The following is a 7,558-nucleotide window of genomic DNA, read 5'->3' as shown; positions in this document are numbered from 1 at the left end:
CAATTAGATTTAAGTCATATGGTCAGTAGAAACTCATTCACTCATTCATTCAACCCCAAGTCAAAGAATGCCTGGGGCCACCAGCAGCTAAAAGAAGCAAGGAGAGATTCTTCTATAAAGTCTTCACAGGGATCATGGCTCTGCTGACACCTTGATTTAGGGCTTCTAGCCTCCAGAACTGTGAGAAAATGAATTTCTGCTGCTAAATCCACCCGTCCGTGGCACTTTGTTGTGGTAGCCCTAGCAAAATAATACAGTAATTTGATGGGGAAAGGACAATCTTTTCAACAAATGGTGCTGGAGAAATTGGATATCCATACGGGAAACAGATGAACCTTAACCTTTACCTCACACCATGAAAAAAAGGTCATTCAAAATGCATCACAGACCTAAACATAAGAGCTAAAATTATAAAACTTGCAGAAGACATAAAAAGAAATCTTTGTGACTTTGGGTTAGGCAAAAATTTCTTTGATAGGACACAAATGGAAAGTTTATAAATGGCACTTCATCAAAGTTTGAAACTTTAGCTCTTTGAAAGACATTCTTAAGAAAATGAGAGGGTAAACCACAGATTGAGAGAAAAATATTTTGACAAAGGATTGGTATTCAGAAAAATAATCCACTTTTTTAAATGGGCAAAAGACTTAAAAGGACACTTCACCAAAGAGGATAAAACACTGAAATGTGAACAATTGTATTGGTGATTAGGGACATGTAAATCAAAATAACAATAAGCTATCACTAAACACGTACTAAAATGGCTAAAAATTTAAGATTTGACAACACCAAGTGTAGATGAGGATATGGAACTGAAACTTTTGCCGTTGATCTCACTAATGCAAAATGATGCAGCCACTCTGGAAAGAGTTGAGGAGTTAAAGTTAAACATACACTTACAATTCAATTCAACATATTTACAGTGTATTGTAAATACATTCTAGGTATTTACTCAAAAGAAATGAAAACAGATGTGCACACAAACACCTATGTCTGAATGTTCATAGCAGCTTTATTCATAATAGGCAAAAACTGGAAACAATCCAAATGTCCATTAAAAGGTCAATAGATAAGCAAATAGCGATTTGTAAATACAATGGAATACTACTTAGAAATAAAAAGGAACAACTGTTGATACATACAACATGGGTGATCTCAAAAGCATTGTAAGTGAAAGAAGTCAGACACAAAAGGCTACCACTTATTTGATTCCATTTATATGAAATTCTAGAAAAAGCAAAACCATAGTGACAGAAAACAGATGCGTGATTTCCAGGGGCTGGGAGACAGGGAAGGGGATTAACTCCAAAAAGGCACAAGGAAACTTTTCGGAGAAACGAAAATGTTCTCTGTCCTGATTGTAGCGACGGTCACATGACTATATATTTGTCAAAACTTATCAAACTGTACATTTTAAACTGGTGAATTTTAGTATACGTAGATTATACTGCGATAAAGCTGACTTTTGTTAAATTAAAGGTGTTCTCTTTCAGGGCTAACAAAAGCCAACCTGACGTAATTGGCCAAGAACTTTTGTAGCTTGTGAGTCACCTCAGTAGGGATGGAACAAGAGGAGAATTATAGTGAAACAAAAATGCACTGATTCAGCTGAAGCTCTCATGAACATCGGGAATTTTCCTTTCTGGCTCATTTAACTTGGTAACTTCCACTGCCGTTGTCCATTAACACTATTGAACCAGGGGTTTGTTAAAGTGAGTGCTTACTTGGTTTTCGTAACTCAAATTCTTTTTTTTTCCTTCTCCCCAAGGCTCCCCAATACATAGTTGTATATTCTAGTTGTGAGTGTCTCTGGTTGTGGGATGTGGGACGCTGCCTCAGCATGACCTGATGAGCAGTGCCGCATCCACGCCTGGGATCCGAACTGGTGAAACCCCGGGCCACCGAGCGGAGTGAATGAATTTAACCACCGGGCCATGGCGCCAGACCCTCAAATTCTTTTTTTATTTTATTTCATTTTATTTCACGGAGGTCATAATAGTTTATAACACTGTGAAATTTCAGGTGTATATTATTATTTGTCAGTCACCATATATATGTGCCCTTTTTCCCCTTATGCCTATCCCTAAACCCCCTTCCCCTCTGGTAACCATTAATCTGTTCTCTTTATCCATGTGTTCCTTTATCTTCCACATATGAGTGAAATTGTACAGTGTTTGTCTTTGTCTGGCTTATTTCGCTTAACATAATACCCTCGAGTTCCATCCATGTTGTTGCAAATGGGATGATTTTGTCCTTTTTTATGGCTGAGTAATATTCCATTGTGTGTGTGTGTGTGTGTGTGTGTGTGTGTGTGTATATATATTACACCACACCTTTATCTGTTCATCAGTCAATGGGCACTTGGGCTGCTTCCACGTCTTGACTATTAAGAATAATGTTGCAATGTACATAGGGGTGCATAAGTCTCTAAATAGTTGATTTCAAGTTCTTTGGATAAATATGCAGTAGTGGGATAGCTGGGTCATATGGTATTTCTATTTTTAATTTTTTGAGAACTCTCCATGCTTTCTTCCATAGTGACTGCACCAATTTGCATTCCCACCAGCAGTGTATGAAGGTTCCCTTTTCCCCACATCTTCTCCAACATTTGTTGGTTTTTGTCTTGGTAATTATAACCATTCTAACAGGTGTAAGGTGATATCAAATTGTAGTTTCGATTTGCATTTCGCTGATGATTAGCAATGCTGAACATCTTTGCACGTGCTTATTGGCCATCTGTATATCTTCTTTGGAAAAACGTCTGTTCATATCCTCTGCCCATTTTTTGATTGGGTTGTTTGTTTTATTGTTGCTGAGTTGTATGAGTTCTTTAAATATTTTGGAGATTAACCCCTTGTCAGATATATGATTTGCCAATATTTTCTCCCAGTTGGTGGGTTGTCTTTTCGTTTTGATCCTGGTTTCCTTTGCCTTGCAGCTCTTTAGTCTGATGGTCCCACTTGTTTATTTTTTCTTTTGTTTCCCTTGCCCGAGTAGACATGGTATTTGAAAACATCCTTCTAAGACTGATGTCAAAAGTGTACTGCCTCTATTTTCTTCTAGGAGTTTTATGGTTTCACATCTTACCTTCAAGTCTTTGATCCATTTTGAGTTAATCTTTGTGTATGGTGAGAGATAACGATCTACTTTCATTCCTTTGCATGTGGCTGTCCAGTTTTCTCAACACCATTTATTGAAGAAACTTTCCTTTCTCCATTATATATATGTTCTTAGCTCCTTTGTCAAAGATTACCTGTCTGTAGATGTGTGGTTTTATTTCAGGGCTTTCAGTTCTGTTCCATTGATCTGTGTGTCTGTTTTTGTACCAGTACCATGCTGTTCTGATTACGATAGCTTTGTAGCATATTTTGAAGACAGGGATTGTCATGCCTCCAGCTTTGTTCTTTTTTCTCAGGATTGCTTTTTTGTTGCCCCGTATGAATTTTAGGATTCTTTGTTCTATTTCCGTGAAGAACATCATTGGCATTCTGATTGGCGTTGCATTGAATCTGTAGATTGCTTTAGGTAGTATAGATATTTTAACTATGTTTATTTTTCCAATCCGTGTGCATGGAATATCCTTCCATTTCTTCACGTCATCATCAATTTCTTTCAATAATGTCATACAGTTTTCATTGTGTAGATCTTTCACCTCCTTGGTTAAATTTATTGCTAGATATTTTATTCTTTTGTCCCAATTGTAAATGGGATTGTATTCTTGAGTTGTCTTTTTTTTATGTTCATTATTAGGGTGTAGAAATGCAACTGATTTCTGTAATTTGATTTTGTACCCTGAAACTTTGCTGTAGTTGTTGATTATTTTTAACAGACTTCCAATGGATTCTTTAGGGTTTTCTATATGTAAAATCATGTGATCTGCAAACAGTGGGAGTTTCACTTCATTGCCTATTTGGATTCCTTTTATTCCTTTTTCTTGCCTAATTTCTCTGGCCAAAACCTCCAGTACTGCATTGAATAAGAGTGGCAAGAGTGGGTGCCCTTGTCTTGTTCCTGTTCTCACAGCGATGGCTTTCAGTTTTTCCCCATTGAGTATGATGTTGGCTGTAGGTTTGTCATATATGGCCTTTATTATGTTGAGGTACATTCCTTCTGTACCCATTTTATTGAGAGTTTTTATCATAAATGGATTTAGATCTTGTCAAATTCTTTCTCTGTGTCTATTGAGATGATCATGTGGGTTTTATTCCTCATTTTGTTAATATGGTGTATTACATTGATTGACTTGTGGATGTTGAACCACGCCAGTGTTCCTGGTATAAATCCCACTTGATCATGGTGAATGATCCTTTTAATATATTGATGTATTCAGTTTGCCAATATTTTGTTGAGGATTTTTCATCTATGTTCCTCAGTGATATTGGCCTGTAATTTTCCCTCTTGGTATTGTCCTTGTCTGGCTTTCGGATCAGGGTGATGTTGGCCTTGTAAAATGTGTTAAGAAATGTTCCATCTTCTTAAGTTTTTTGGAATAGTTTGAGAAGGATAGGTATTAAATCTTCTTTGAATGTTTGGTAGAATTCTCCAGAGAAGCCAACTGGTCCTAGGCTTTTATTTCTGGGGAGGTTTTTGATTACTGTTTCAACCTCTTTACTTATGATTGGTCTATTCAGCTTCTCTTTTTCTTCTTGATTCAGTTCTGGGATGTTGTATATGCCTAAGAATTTGTCCATTTCTTCTAGATTGTCCAATTTATTGGCATAAAGTTTTTCATAGTATTTTCTTATAATCCTTTGTATTTCTGTGGTATCTGTTGTAATTTCTCCTCTTTAATTTATAATTTTATGTATTTGAGACTTCTCTCTTTTTCTTACTGAGTCTGGCTGAGGGTTTGTCGATTTTGTTTATATTCTCAAAGAACTAGCACTTAGTTTCATTGATCCTTCCTGCCATTTTTTTGGTTTTGGTTTCATTTATTTCTGCTCTCGTTTTTATTATTTCTCTCCTTCTGCTGACTTTGGGCTTTGTTTGTTCCTTTTCTAATTCTGTTAGGTGTAGTTTAAGATTGCTTATTTGAGATTTTTCTTGTTTGTTAAGGTGGGCCTGTATTGCTATGATTTTCCCCTTAGGAACACTTTTGCTGCATCCCATATGAGTTAGTATGGTGTATTTTCTCTTGTCTATGGTGATTTCACTTGTCTCCAGATATTTTTTAATTTCTCCTTTGATTTCTTCAAGGATCCATTGGTTTTTCAGTAGCATGCTGTTTAGTCTCCACATATTTGTCACTTTCCCAGCTTTTTTCTTGTAGCTGATTTCTAGTTTCATGGTGTTACAGTGAGAAAGAATGCTTGATATGATTTCAGTCTTCTTAAATTTGTTGAGGCTTGCCGTGTTTCCCAACATATGCTCTATCCTTGAGCATGTTCCATGTGCACTTGAGAAGAATGTGTATTCTGCTGTTTTTGGATGGAACGTTATATATATATAATAATATAGTTGGTTAATATATTGGTTAATATAGTTGGATGATCACACTGGCTATTGTCTTCAAAAATGAAAGCTCTATGCCTCCATCTCCAGTCTAGGAATATGCCCACCCAAAGAACAGACACTTGGGTTTGTGAATTGGGTTTCTGTGTCTCTCTCCCTTGTTGAAATTCTTAAGTCTCCACACAACAACAATGAAAAGTATATGAAATTCAACTATATTATTAAATTTGAATACAGACCCAAGTTCGTCCAAGTGTACTTAATGTTAAAGATACTATTCGAGTTAAAATCTTTGAATGCTGTTTGAGTTGACAATCCCTCCCCAGTGAATTACTATTATTATTAGGCCTTCACTATTTAAAGCTTTGCCTTTCATCAATGCTCGTGTTACTCCCTTGTTCAAAAAGGTTTGCCTGCAGAATAAAGTAAAATTTCTTCCCTTGATATTCAAGGCCCTTTGCCTCCAGCTCCGATACACCTTTCCAGCCTGGTTTCCCTTCTACTACACGTGGTCTATGCTGCCACACCTGACCGCATTGCCTTTCTTTTTACTCAGGCTGTTCCCTCTGTTTGAAATGTCCTTCCATCTCAGCTCCTTTATGGGAAGTCTGTTCACCTTCATAGTCCACCTGTAATGCCACTTATCAATCCTCCTTCACCCGTCCCACAGCAGTGTGGTGCTGTAAGGAAAGCAAATGCTTTCAAGTTTGTCACACCCGCATTTGAATCCTGAGCTTCTCCACTTTCTAGGTATGGAAACTGGGGCAAATTACTCAGCTTCTCTTAGCCTCAGTTTTTCTCGTCTGAAAAATGGAATGTAATCACTTGGTTATGCCTAGAACATGTGGGAGGGCATGTAGGTCATAGCTAGAAGGTAAATGTGTTTATTAGAAGATCACACATGTATAGAGGATGTGGAAAGCATTTCCTTATTCTTCTCATTGAGTCACTGTGAGCTATAACCTGAGAAAGCCAAGACTGATCCCGTCTTTACGTAGTCCACTCAGAAGAGCTCTCAATAGCTTTGGCATTCTTCATTATCTCTACGTGCTTCTCTGTCATTTTCCTGTTTCTCTGTTCTCCTCTCAGATCCATGCTCCACCTGGGAGGGGCTGTGTACACTGTCAGAGGGGGAGACATCTGTAGGAAACACAAACCCTTCTGTTGACTTATGGCATTATTATATTTTTTTAAAACTCTGTATCCTGTATAATCAGTCAAAGGAAGAGAAAGGTAAGAAAGAGCTAAGGAGGAAAAAACTCTACTCTCCCTCAGGTGTTATCATACTATGTTGAAGTGTCAGAAATAATATCTATAAAGAGCCTGGAATATTAAAAACACTGTAATTGAGCCACGAAAAAAAACCTGTAATATTCACACATCCTCTTCTTCCTCTTGTGCATACAGAGAAGCCTGTCTTTGGTCAGAGTCCCCAGCTTAAGTCAGGGGTAATGGAGGAGGAAGAGACATGAAGGACTGGAGGCCCAATTTACAGTGAAAGGCAAAGTGAGTTACTCGGGAAAATGGACGTTTAGTGGGGAGTAGAACCACCAATGGCTGCATTTGAGAGAGTTTGGGGAAGTTTTGAGAGAGAAAATGGGAGTTGGAAGCATCTGTTGTGCAACATAGTGTGAGAAAGGGAGGGAGGGAGACAGATTGGGAAGGATGACTTTAAGGAATTTCCTTGCATGTAATGAGTGTAAGCCCATTTTGCCATTTTCCAAGAGTCCAGAGAAGATCCAAATTAATTTTCAATGACTTACTAATGACTGTACTAAGATGGGCCCAGCTTTATCCAGGTCTATAAATACTTAATAAATATAATGACTCTTTCTCTGGAGCCTCGATCACCTCCCTTGAAGTTTTAATACTGTACTGACAGTATTATGACACGCCATGCAGTAAAGTTAGCCCTGTCTATGTTTGTCTCCCCTACTAGGTTATAAACAGGCCCCTTGAAGGTAGGGATTGTATCTTAATCATCTTTGTGTCCTGTCCCAGATCCAGCTTCCAATGACTCGGTTAGTGAATTGTACAAAGTAGATTTTCAAAAATTAGTGTGAAATGAATGCATGGGTGATGAATCGAATTGAATTGAACTTAAAGG

This window comes from Equus asinus, chromosome 1 (assembly GCF_041296235.1).
Source record: "Equus asinus isolate D_3611 breed Donkey chromosome 1, EquAss-T2T_v2, whole genome shotgun sequence".
NCBI classification, from domain to species: Eukaryota; Metazoa; Chordata; class Mammalia; order Perissodactyla; family Equidae; genus Equus; species Equus asinus.
This window is presented reverse-complemented; position numbering follows the sequence as displayed.